Consider the following 14,357-nt stretch of genomic DNA (forward strand, 5'->3'; position numbering starts at 1 on the left):
CATGCCTCCTCCCTTTTTATTCTCTCCAGCTAGAAGGCTATCCCACATGGCTTAATATTGTTGGTCTGACTGCAACATCTGCTAACTTCAGCTCTTGTCTTCAGGACAAACAAAAGACCCATTGTAGTCCAGTAGGCATTTTGTCCACACAGTCACAGGTCTTATTCCTGTGTTCACCCAGGAATGAAGCAATGAGGTTGAATGCCAATACACATTTTCTAATAGCTCTGCTCTGAATGGAATGCTGGGTACAGTGCAAGCTATAGCAGTGAGTCTCAAGAGACTGCCCAGGGACTTTGTGTCAGCATACAGAATGGAAGACTAAGGACTAGGAGAAGCCTTAGAATTTCATGGAGGATAGGTCCATCAATGGATATTAGCCAAGATGGTCAAGGATGCAAGCCCATGCTCTGGGTGTGCCTAAGCCTCTGACTGCCAGATGTTGGTACCAGATGACAGGGAATCAATCACTTGATGATTGCTCTGTTCATTCCCTTTGAAGCATCTGGCATTGGCCACTGACCATTCTTATGTTCAAGTCTCCAGGCCAAAGGAGATTAGATACATTCTGGAGATCAAAGAAGCAGCTGTCTTCACACACACACTTTTCCTTCCTTCCTTCCAGGTTTATATTTTTTAAATGTGAATAAAAATCCAATGAATAAAATCTAGACAAACTTTGAGCTAAGTAGGGGAATGAAACTGAGCCACCACCACCCCCCAAAACAGTGTAAGCGAGAATGAGTTTTATTACCTCCTCAGAACTGCTACACAGAAGATATCAAATACAATCACTTGTTTTTTGTATGTATACAATGGTAACGACCTTCCCTTAGTGATTCTGCTAAGGAAGGGTGGCCTTAATGATTTCCCAGAGAATGCACTGAATCAGCACACAACTTGATCTCCCCAGCCACCACCACCCACTTTTACTGCTAATATTAAACATTTGAACTGTGATAGCATCTACAGGCTCCAATCAGAATAGAAGCCTCATCATGCTGGATACTGTAGAAAGCAGGTTAAAAGACAGAAGCCACAATGAGCTCACAATCTAAGACAAATGACATTTGAAGCATGGAAAAAAATGGAACAGTCAATTATATAAAATCTTGTATATACATTGTGAAGTCCTGCCATCTACTACTATGGAGAGCTGGTTTTCTCCTTTGAACTCCTACCACACCTTCCTCATTAAATATGGTCCTTTTCTTGAATATAAACTTGCTAACAACTTGAGCAGCTTCTTTCCTCTTAATTTTCTGAAAACAGGTGTTTTCTAGAGATCAGAATTCCAAGGCCTATCCCAATCCCTGGCCTTCCAAGATCTGCTTGCCCTAGCTAAGAGAGAAATGAAGGAGAAGGAGGAAGAGACCACTCCCCTACCCCACAGCACCCCTTCCTGGCTCAAGAGATGTATGCACTAGCAAGAGTGAATCAAGTCTGAAATCTACAGATGTGATTGCCTTAGTTATATATAGCTCTAAAACTGACTTATCAGTAAAACTTAATGGCACTAAAACTGACTTCTGAGGATAGCCATCCTTATCACCATTTTAAAAAGGGGCAATATCATGGTTAGCGGCCCCCAAAATTAACCTATCATTAAGATGTGCAATTTTCAGTATCACATGAGATTTGAGAAAAAAAATCAGAAAGGGATTAAACAATTCAAATCTCAGCTGGGCTACTCAAACAGAACGGCGGGTGTTGGTTTTATGGTGGGTAGCACTAGCATATATGCATATTATGCCAATCCTTCACCCATCTACAAGTTTCAGTCTTGTGGACAAGCAGGGTGTTGAAACTTATCCATTCCTAAAAGGGAGGGAACATAGACAAAAGGATCTAGGAGTCAAGAGTCCTGGATATCACCAGTTTGTGATTAACTCACTGTATAAACTTGGGCGAAAAATCACTTAAGTGCCTCATTTTCTCCAACTATAAAATGGAGATAATGGTGCTTCCTTAAATTTACAGGGGTTCTGCATAGATGAATCCTATTCAAACATCTTAAAGAACTTTGCAAATGTGAATAAAAGTATTTCATTAACCCCTGAAATAGTCTGTCCAGGTCAGGACAGAAAGCTCCAAGAGGATTTAAAACAAAAAAACAACCAACTTTGGCTTATCAGACACTAAAGATAAAATAAAAAGTAACTTCAGACTGCCACTCAATAGTGTCTGACATATCAGTCCTACCCTTGCAAAGTCAGAATGAAAGTTCTAATACAAACCCTTTGTATGAGAGCAACTTTTATAAATTGAAAACTTCTGACAGTTAACTGGTTCCTACTGCAGTTACACAGCTTACTAGAAACTGTTCAAAATTCCACAAAAGATGAATATTAAATGTACAGGAAACATATATTCACAACTTGCCAAACATTAAAAATATGCATTCACACAAACTTAAGTACATATACTGATCAAACAACTAGTTTGAACTATAATTTTGTGTTAAAATATATATTAACAGATTATTAAATGAACAGAAGTCAGGAAATTCTAAATAACCTGAACCACTGACATGTAAAAATCTATACTACATAGTGTGAAATTTTACACCAAAATATATATGCATAAAATGACCAGCTTATGATTGCTATGAAAATGATAACTTTGAATTTTCTGGACTGTACACTCTACTTGCTTTTTTTTAGGGAGCAAGGAAATGTCACAAGATGAAAGATGATAAAAGTTTCAAATACCCTGCGTACTGTGCAGTCTAAGAGTGCTTAAATGACATGATGCCCTAACAGGTCCTGTCATCTTGAGGGTAGCAGTCCACAAAGAGCCAAGCTAAGTCAGTGCCAGGAGGTGTAAAGTACACCCACCTGCACCAGATAAACCTGTTATATCCTGAGTGATTCATCCTTTCAGGAACTGCAGCCCAGAAGTAATTTTTTTCCCTAAAAATTATAAGCACCCAAAAAACAAGGCATTTATAATGAAAGCAACCTCTCCTTATGGTTGAGGTAGCACTTATCAGTAAACTTGTTCTTCAGGAGTGTCATCTCTGCATATTATAGGATTGGTGTCTCCTGGCCTTGACCTGGCTGCTCACCCCTCCCCAACCACCCTTTAGTTGCTTCCCTAAATCTGAGAGTCTTGACTGGAGTCTCCAAAGTGGAGAAGGTGAGCAGGGAATATGAATATGCAGAGGCCTCACTGAAGAACAGTTAATGGTAAATAACGTCTCTCCTCTGCATGTTCCCATCTGTGGGAGAGGAGTGAGCAGTACAACCCCCTCAGAAGGCGGGCTGAGGCATTCTATGTAAACAGTATGCAAAACCACCAGACAAGCAACAGCTCTTTACCTGTCATCCAGAGAGCATTAGAAGTGATCACAAATTCGCTCTCCAGATGACCTCAATGGGGGGACGAAATGTTGCTTCAAACACAGAGCTTCAAGCACACATCTATACAAATCTATGAAAAATACAATAAGGCAGCATGCAATGGCTGCTAACTTCAGATTAGTTGAATACCTTCTGATATCTTCAAGTAAATTAACATCTTCCAAGACATAACCAGGGTGTAAAAAAGACTTGGGGAAACAGAAACGGGATAATGGTCTGTACAGAATGGAAAAGGAAACTGGAGGTGGGGATGAGATCATTGACCAAATCACATTTGCCATATGAACTACAGTTTATAGAGGACTGGTCACTTGGCCTGTATCACACTATGTCTGTGGTCTGTAGCAATGGCTATGAGGAATGCCATCTTCCTAGGTGTAGGTATAAAGCAGCAGATCTCAACAAGAGATCCAAGGGGCCCTGGGGGGCCACAAGCAGGTTTCAGGGTGTCTCCCAAAATAAACCAGAGAGCAGGGCCGGTAGATTCACTGGTGCCCAGGGCAGAAAGCCTAAGCCTGCGCCCCACCACCCAGGGCTGAAGCGAGCAACTTAGCTTCACGAGGTCCGCTGCTGTGTGGGGCCCCAGGCAATTGCCATGCTTAGTACTAATGCCAGCCCTTACTTTTAATCTACTGGATATGCAGAAAAACAGTTGTGGCAAAGGCAGGCCTTGGAATTTTTATAGCATGTTGGGGGGGGTGGGGAGGGTGACTCAGAAAGAAAAAGGTTGAGAACCCCTTGTATAAAGCAATGGTTCTAAAACTACGGGGGCGGGCCTCCCAAGGGAGGCGCAGGAATATATCAAGGGAGGCACAAGCTGTACTTTAAATAAAAAAAAAAAAGAGTTCTGGGCTGTCAGCCCCCAGCGGCTGGGGCTCCTGAAGAAGGGCCGTGCACATCCAGGAAGCAGGGATAAACAGGACAGCTGGAGCCTCGCCACCCCAGTGCTGACAGCTGGAGCTCCCCGGTCCAGACTCAGGCACTCCTCCCCGCCCCGCCCATCCTTTACCATGAGGCAGCTCAGACTCAGGCTCTCCTCTCCCCTCCCCCCAATCCCTCAGCTGGAGGTGGCAAGGCTCCAGCTGTCAGCCCAAGGGTGGCAATGAGGCACAAAGTCCGCTCTGAAAAGTGAGCTTGACAAGTATAACTTTCACATTGCCTCCCTTCTGCGCTGCTGCTGGCGAGACGCTGCCTTCAGAGGTGGGCACCAGGCCAGCAGTTGCTGCCCTCTGCTTTGCCTTCAGAGCTGGGTGGTGGTACATGTACTTGGGGAGGGGGGCATAAATGACAACAGACACAAAAAGGAGGGGGAGGGGATGGGACTCGATCAAATAAATTTGAGAACCCTGGTATTAAAGGACACTGACAAACAGCAGACCAAAAGTCCCAAGGGTGTTGTGACACAAGACTCCCACCCCAAAGCAAAAGAGAAACGTGCACTGGAATGAACATCCCCTGAGAAGCTGAATGCATACACCCACCTTGTGGTGTCCGCAGCACAGCCAAGTGTATCGCTAAGAAGAAATACTGTTTCCTTTGAAGCAGCCATCAAGGCAAAGCAATTAACCTCAAGCATCCCTCTGGGATGCAACCTTTCCATAAACTAGGTTATTTTAAGGTGAGTAAAGACTTTTGTTCTGAGCATGTGAAGCTGAAATTACAATCCACAACGCCTAGTAGGATCTCAAAACAGTTCTTAATGTTCAAAGTATAATAGACTGCAACATTAAAAGAGGTTTGTTTGGTCAAAAGTTCCTCCTTTTCAATAGGATCCATTAGACTTCCAAAAAACATACCTTTATTCAGGCTATCACCCAGTTGCACTGTTACGGAATCTATTTGTGGACCAGTTTAGATATAGCCATGAATGCCCTGAGGTTCAAGACAGATGAGGTCAGGATAGCAGGGTGTTTTTTTTTTTAAGTGGGTTGGGGGGGGGGTTAAAGTTTGCTGCTTAAAAGGAAGAATCTCGTGGATGTTTGTGGATAGTTGGACTAATAGTAGGCTGGAGTTTGTCACTTTAAAAGGCAATATAACATGTATGTCACCTTATAGGAACCATTTCTTGTGCTGTGGGGGCCGATGAATAGCACTACAGGGCACTAATTTCTTGGTGTTGTCGATGTCAGTCTTGGTTAAGAATTTCAAAATTACAAATTAAGTGCTTTCCCATTGGGCACTGCTGTTACCTGAATAATCAGGCTCAATAAAAAAAAACACTTCCAAGGCACTTGCACCTGAAACAGATAGTCTGCTACACCCAAATGGAGGGTACAAATCCAAAGTCTTCCTGGTACTGCAGCAGAACTGATTCCCGAACTGAAGCATTGGAGATGTGGCATCAGAAGAGTCAATCAGATCTGAACCGAGACCTTCAGTGGCAAGGCAGAGTGGTCCAAGGAGTTGCTGCCAAAACGAATTTTTATTTTAAAAGGTGTTGTTCCCTGAAAGCTAAGGGGACATTACTGCGCAGTCAATTGCACATAAAAAGGAGAAGCATGCTGGTTCGCTGAATCTATGTCAGTGAATGATAAAGGACCAGAATCTGGGAAAGCTCTTTACAGCTCATCTTCAGAAAGAAAATACTAACACTGGTGTTTGGAATCTAGGTGCCTCCAGGCAATAATGGCATTTGATAGTTAAAAAGTCAGAGCATCAGCACCAGAAGAGAAGTCTGTCATTTTTAGAGCCACTATATAGTGCAACGAGTGAGACCCAGCAGATACTGAAGCCACTTCAATCTGGGTCTTGGGACAGTTTCCAAGGTTTCAGTGCCAAGTTGTCTCAGAGCTCAGAAAACCTAGTTAGGAAACCTAGTTGAAGGGTTTCAGAGCCAACATAGGCCATTCCAGGTCCTGCTCAGGACCCCAGACCGAAAACATGAACAGTTCTACTGATTTCATCTGGAGGGACTCCAACAAAAGGAATGCCTAGAGGTCCATTCAACGATCTCTGTATGGCCTAGAAGTAAACCATTAGTAGACACAACTGCTGAGTAGTGTATATGTGAAACTAAATGTCTGATGCTGAAAAGACTCCAGGATAGGAGACCCAGATTTAAGAATGCTGACTCAGTAGAACCCCAGAGAATCAGGGGACTATGGTGCCATCTATAAAAACCAATAGTCAATGATGCCAGGTTCTCGGCACCGGACTCAGTCAATCTAGAAAGGTCTGGGGATCTATAAGACACTTATGCTAGATGTAGAACCTCCATGCGTGAAATTCTCCTGAACCTATAGCACTGGATCCTCAGCACTGGACTAAGCATAGAGTTGATGGAGAAAAATCAAGGGTGCGGGTCTTTCAGCACCTTGACATTCACACACCTTTAGTAAGCAGCACTCCAGGGACAGTCCCTGGCGTTGGCGCTGGACCCAGTTGACCTGGATAAACCCAAGGACCTGAGTATTTCTGTTAATGGGCACCAAACCACGCTGAAAAATCGTTTATCCAAGATAACAATGCTGGATATTTGGCTCTGAACTACATTGAACAAGATGGATCCAAAGATCCTACTGTCATGTGAGTTGGGTAAAGAATCACCTCAGCTAGTGGTTTTCCAAATTCACTGGTAGAACCAGGGATCTGAGTGACACTTATACCGTGCACTGATCCACCAGAGTCTATTGTGACAGATGCAGATGACCCAGAATGATGCGTGGACATTACATGGGCAAGAACACTTGATGAAGTGGTTAGAGAGTCCATGGTATTATACCCTAGGCACTGGATTCTGACAACCTGGGGATCTTAGTGCCACTTCTAGTGGACAAACCATTTCTGGCTCACCAGTTGACACCATGAGGACCTGGACACCAAATAAAGTCATCCTGGAGGGATCCTGGGACCGCAGTAACATGTGAACTATACCAGAACTTCATCACTGGTCTCAGTCAACTGGTTAAGACCAGGGACCTAGTCAATGCTTAAGCACAGCACAGAGACACTTGGACTAGCAGATCTTCATAGATGATGCTGGACTTACACATTGCCAGACTTAGTCCACTGGACCTGAGGAGCTTCCCTCATCAATAGGAGGATATGAGGCAGCCCTCCTGCTCCATGCAGGTCCAGAAATGCTTGTACCCAACAGATCCCATTTTTTCTTTGTTCTTTTAAATTAAACTAAAACTAAACAGCCCTGAAAGGGCAGAAGAAAAGGAAAGATCAACAAAGTAAGCATCAAGAATACTGCATGCAATATGAGCTTCCTCCACCTCTGGCTGTTAAGAAGGAACTGAAGGGCAGTTGGGGCCCCTTTTACACTCTCTGAATCCTCCACAAAGGGAGGAGGAGAGAAGACACCCAATGGACACTTATCAAGAATATTCCACAGCTCAACCCCAGGAACCATCAATCCTATAAGTGGAAATATACAGATGTCACGAGAAGAAGAAACACAGTACTACTACAGTGATTACTGTAATACAGACTGAATTTATACTATTTGTGTAAGTTCCCAGCTCTTGAAAAGGACATTCAGGAAAAGTGCTAACGTTAAGCTGTGTAGATGTATGCAACACATACAATACCATAACTGCAACACAACTCATGCGTCAGCCGTTTACAATACATTAAGAACATATACCACGAATGGCCAAACCACAGCTCATGAGCCACACTCAGCTCTTTTACAGTTAAAGTGCAGCTCACAGAGCCCCCCCCCCACATCCTCCCCCCATTCTCCACCTACCAGACTGGTGGGGGGGAGGCTCAGGGCTCCTGCCCTGCAATGGGGTTGTGGGGCTAGGGGCTTCTGCCCGGAGGTGGAGCAGTGTCTCGGGACTTCAACTCCACAGGATGCGTCTGCTGGGGCTTCAGCAGGAGGGGGGCTGAAGCCTGGAGCCTGAGCAGGAGCCTCCCACAGGACCGAAGCCCTGAGGGCCCCCCCACCAAGGCTGAAGCCCCAAGACCCACCCTCCCTGCAGGGCTGAAGCCCCAAGCCCTGGCAGGTGCACCCCAGCTCTTGAACTTCTGAAGAATGTCATATGCAGCTCGGAGGGTCAGTAAGTTTGCCCACCCCGACATATATTCATATCTGTATGACACAATGCATCACTAAAGCATTGCAGTTGGTATTCTCCCAGTCTGTGAAGAAACCGCAAGTGTAACAATTTCAACAGAACTACAGTAGAATCTCAGAGTATTGAACACCAGAGTTACAAACTGACCAATCAACCATACACATCATTTGGAACTGGAAGTACGCAATCAGGCAGCGGCAAAGACCCAAAAAAGGCAAATAAAGTACAGAACTGTGTTAAATGTAAACTACTAAATAAAGGGAACATTTAAAACAAAAAAAGATTTGACAGGAAAGGAAACTGTTTCTGTGCTTGTTTAATTGAAATTACGATGGTTAAAAGCAGCATTTTTCTTCTGCACAGTAAAGTTTCAAACCTGTATTAAATCAAGTTCAGTTGTAAACTTTTGAAAGAACAACCATAGCTTTTTATTCAGTTACGAACAACTTCCATTCCCTAAGTGTTCACAACTCGGAGATTCTACTGTATTACAACTCCAGGAACAATGGAAACTACCACACAGGATTTAACTAGTTGGTCCATCTGATCCAATATCCCCTGTCTGACAGTGGTCAACATAAAATTCTTTAAAAAGCATAAACGTTCCCCCACACAAAAAAATTATTCACAAACATGCCCATAGTTATAATGTCTTCCAACCCAAGGCACTGGTTGCCTTATGTCATGAAGCATTTGGGTTTACATCCCTTAAAATGTTTATCCGGTATAACTGAGAATATTCTTGCTATTCAGGTTATCTAAGCCTCGCCTGAATCTTATTAAGTTCCTTGCCTCAATAATATTGTGGCAGGGAGTTTCACAGATTAATTACTGATTGTATAAAATTATTTTCTTTTACTAACTTTAAATTTGTTACCTTTCAATTTCTGCGGGTGTGCCTTTGTTCTTGTACCACGAAGGAGGATAACATAAGTATACCTGATTTTGTACCATTCATTGTTTTATAAAATTGTATCATGCCCACCATAAGAGAAAATTTTCTCAAAAATTTATATGCCAAGTAGAGCTGTCAAATGATTAAAAAAATATGTATCGCGATTAATCACACTGTTAATAAGAGAATGCCATTCATTTAAATAATTTTGGATGTTTTCTACATTTTCAAATATATTGATTTCAATTATAAACACAGAATACAAAGTGTACAGTGCTCACTTTGTATTTATTTTATTATAAATATTTGCACTGTATAAAATAAAAGAAATTGTATTTTTCAATGTACCTACTACATGTAATGTAGTGCAATCACTTTATCATGAAAATTGAACTTACAAATGTAGAATTATGTACAATAAAAACCTGCATTCAAAAATAAAACTATGTAAAACTTTAGAGCCTACAAGTCCTTGTTCAGCCAATCGCTCAGACAAAACAAGTTCATTTACGTTTTCAGAAGATAATGCTACCTCCTTCTTGTTTACAACGTCACCTGAAAGCGAGAACAGGCGTTCGCATGGCATTATTGTAGCCGGTGTCACAAGATATTTACATGCCCGATGCGCTAAAGATTCATGTGTCCTTTCATGCTTCAAGCACCCTTCCTGAGGACATGCGTCCATGCTGATGATGGGTTCTGCTCACTAATGACCGAAAACAGTGCAGACTGACACATGTTCATTTTCATCATCTGAGTCAGATGCCACCAGCAGAAGGCTGATTCTTTTTTTTAATAGTTTGGGTTCTGCAGATTCTGCATCAGAGTGTTGCTCTTTTAAGACTTCTAAAAAGCATGCTCCACACCTGATCCCTCTCAGATTTTGGGAGACACTTCAGATTCTTAAATTTTGGGTCAAGTGTTGTAGCTTATCTTTAGAAATTTCACATTGGTATCTTCTTTGCATTTTGTCAAATTTGCAGTGAAAGTGTTCTTAAAATGAACATGTGCTGGGTCATCATCTGAGACGGCTATAACATGAAATATATGGCAGAATACAGGTAAAACGGAACGGGAGACATAGAATTCTCCCCCAAGGAGTTCAGTCACTAATTTAATTAACCCATTTTTTTTTTAAATGAGTGTCATCAGCATGGAAACATATCCTCTGGAACAATGGCTGAAACATGAAGAGGTATATGAATGTTTAGCGCAGGGGGCATATAAATATATTGCAATGCCAGCTACAAAAAGCCATGCAACTGCCTGTTCTCATTTTCAGGTGACACTGTAAACAACAAGTGGGCAGCATTATCTCCATAAATATAAACAAACTTGTTTCTCTTACTGGTTGGCTGAACAAGAAGTAGGACTGAGTGGACTTGTAGGCACTAAAGTTTTATATTGTGTTTTTTTAGTGCAATTATGTAACAAAAAACCCTAATTTGTAAGTTGCACTTTTATGATAAAGACATTGCACTACAGTACTTGTATGAGGTGAATTGAAAAATACTATTTCTTTTATCATTTTTACAGTGCAAGTATTTGTAATCAAAAATAATGTAAAAAGTAAGCACTGTACACTTTGTATTCTGCACTGTAACTGAAATAGAGATTTGAAAATGAAGAAAAACATCCACAAATATTCAATAAATTTCAGTTGGTATTCTATTGTTTAACAGTGCAATTAATTGCAATTATTTTTTTGAGCTTATCCCGTGAGTTAACTGCGATTAATCGACAGCCCTAATGCCAAGTAATTGTCAGAAAGTGGCAAAACCACAAACTGACACCCTATATTATAGGTATACTATGTATGTGTCTACATCATCCAATACGGGCACATATACAATATGGCAGTTGCCTTTCTCAGATGGACATACTAAACACTATGTAACACATTTTGATATATTATATTCTGTACACTAAAACTCAGTTTAAAAGGAATTAAACAGCACCCGGCCCTACTCCCTAGCACGAACCCTAAAAAAGGCATAAAATTATGGGACAACTCTTCACCATACTCTAATGCTCACGCAAACTATTTCCACTTAACAGACTCACATCCCAGGGAACTTTCTTCTTCCTCCAACTGATAAATAAACACTACATACAACAAACTAATTTCCTCTCACAGTATAATACAAAACCTTATTTACAATCTTATGCTAGCCCTATAATCACGTAACACATTGCACATTTTAATCTGTACACACCAACTATTTGCTGATAATATCAAGGTCATAATGAAAGTGTTGTATTATTCTGTGATAGAAGTCAATATATTGTGTATACTGTTTCCCTATCAATCAATCTAATGTCTTTGGGGCAGGGGCCATCTTTTTGTTCTGTGTTTGTACGACATTGAGCACTGGGGACCTGGTCCATGACTAGTATCCAGAGATATAGTAATACAAATTACAACATAATGTGCAAAAATATATTTTTCATTTTTAGTTGACTCTGTGCATCTTTCATCTTGACTTTTGCTCTAACAAGTTATTTAAAAATACATTTATCCCAATTCAATTACTGCACATCGTCCAACCAGCACAATGAACAAAATGAGAACTAATAGCATATGATCATGTAATTAAAGATCATAATTCATACTCCCAAGGGAGAAGAGTTAAGATTGTACATGGAATTATAGCTTTGCCATTTCTTGACTTTGAGAACTTTTGAATGCTTCACTTTACAATGTAGCTTTTTTATATGGCAGAGAATAAGGCTAACTTTACTAAGTGTATCATAAACACAGCAGGACACTTACTACACACTGCCTCATTCAGTGCTCATCTTCTCAGATATGTTGTGATGAGGTCAAGCTTTATTCAGAAATTAGAAAGCGAAAACCATTCACTTTAATTCTGCCCCTAAAACAATAAAAATAAAATTAAAAAACTCTGTCCCCTTGTGTATACACACAGATATGTACTCCTGTAACTGAATACTGTGAAAAGTACATAGTAAACTATGCTTCAAACTACCTAGTAGATAAAACACAGAATAATAGGGAAGACTCACTGACATAGTCCATCTGATTGTGAAATTAAATTAGCTTTATATGTAACTGCACCATTCTCTGAACTGAACTAAAGGAAGGCTGTGTTGGTTGTCCAAGTGTAGCTACGTTACCATTATCCTTATGTAAGGAACAGTACCTGATCATGCAATGAAAGATTGTATCATAATACACTCATACAAGAGACCAGTTAAGGTTGTGCATGCAACCTTAATTTCTACATGTCCTAACTAGCTTATTAGCTTTAACTATAATGGGGCTGGTGCTTCCCTATGATCTATGTAACCTGAATGTTATTTGGTTCTTCGGTGTCAAATCCTACATTTAGTACTCATTTCTTTGTGCACCAAACAACTTCCCTTTCCTCATTCAAATCCCTGCCTGAAAGCACATTTCACTCCCATGTCATTCCAGTGATAACTCACCAAATATAAGTTAAAGAAAAAAAAATCTGCAGGACTTCAAGAATGAACAACCATCCAATATATCTGTATGTCTGAACTGTAAGGTCTGTGTCTTATAAGACTATAAACTCCTCTGGGGCAGGGACTGTTTGTTTGTACAGTAATACTCAGTAACTACATAATAATTTGAGGATGTTCCTGTTCAGAAGGTAACCATATTCAAGGCTATCAGAAACGACAGGAGGCAGAATTCTGCTGAATTAAGCAAAAAATCAAGGAGGCCTGTGTTCTAGTTCCAGGTCTGCAACTGATTTACTCTGATCTCAGCCCCCTAATCTATAACATGGGGCTAATAATACTTAGCTGCCTACTTCCCTCACAGAATAAAATAATGGGCCACTTTCTCAAGTGGTGTAAATCAGACTAACTCAATTGACCTGAATGGAGCTAAGCCTATTTACATCAGCTGTCAGTCTGACCCAAACTTTGTAAAGTCTTTTGAAAATTATATATATAAGCCAACAAAGAACATCCTAAAGTTTTGTTATACTACTTTACGGTGCTCTCTGTACTCTCCTTCCCACCCCTATGCTCTAACTATTGCTCTCAAAATTACCAGACCCCATATGCCCACAAGCATACTTACCCACCTCAATTTGGGCCTTCCCTCTACACTCTATCATCCCATCAACCCCAGATCTCCCTACTACTATTCCTCCTTGGAAGGACATTAAGGAAGGTTTAGCTCTCTCCTCCCTCCATAAGTAATTCATCCTTTTAATGCAGTATCTAGGATTGGATGGGGAAGGCATCAAAAGCTGGGGTGGCCACATTTATTGTGGACATACAGACTGGGAGTTCTGAGAGCAATAACTAGCCAGAAGGAGGGATTTAAGTAGAGTTACAAACACCAGAGTTAAAAACTGATCAGTCAGTCACACATCTTATTTGGAACCAGAAGTACACAAACAGGCAGCAGAGACCAAATATAAATAAAAAAGCAAATACTGTGTAATATTGTGTTAAATGTAAAACTACTAAAAAAAACAAAGGGAAAGTTTTTAAAAATTGACAAAGTAAGGAAACTGTTTCTGTGCTTGCTTTGTTTAAATTAAGACGGTTAAAAACAGCATTTTTCTTCTGCACAGTAAAGTTTCAAAGCTGTATTAAGTCAATGTTCAGTTGTAAACTTTTTGAAGAACAACCATAACATTTTGTTCAGTTACGAACCTTCATTCCCAAGGTGTTCATAATGGTAGTTCTACTGTAACTGTACAGTTATTAATGCAAATTTTTTCTGATGGCCATTAGCAGCCAATATGAACAGAGAAACTTTGCAAACTAACGTTATAAAACATGTAATGGGAACACTTATTCCAATCAGATAAGAATTTGTGTTAGTGTACAATTTTAGTTTGTGTATAGTGAAAATAAATGGAATTCACAGCCAGCATGCAAGACTGCTGTACAACTGAGGTAGATATGGACATTTTTATTGTTTATTATTCATATGGCACAAGTGTCCAAAATGCCACTTTCCAGTTGTGCAATTCCCTGCTCTCTGATTATTATAGATACTTCATTTGAACAGTCATTGTATGGTCATTTATGACTAAAATTATCATGCAGATCTCTCTGTTCTGA

The 14,357-nt window shown here is 40.6% G+C and overlaps 1 protein-coding gene across 3 annotated transcripts in view; it reads right to left on the minus strand.

The window, feature by feature from the left end:
• The window catches only part of PHF21A (PHD finger protein 21A), a 245,567-nt gene that overhangs the window by 218,500 nt on the left and 12,710 nt on the right, over positions 1–14,357 (minus strand). The gene's annotated exons all lie outside the window — the stretch shown is intronic.

This window comes from Eretmochelys imbricata, chromosome 6 (assembly GCF_965152235.1).
Source record: "Eretmochelys imbricata isolate rEreImb1 chromosome 6, rEreImb1.hap1, whole genome shotgun sequence".
Classification (NCBI taxonomy): domain Eukaryota; kingdom Metazoa; phylum Chordata; order Testudines; family Cheloniidae; genus Eretmochelys; species Eretmochelys imbricata.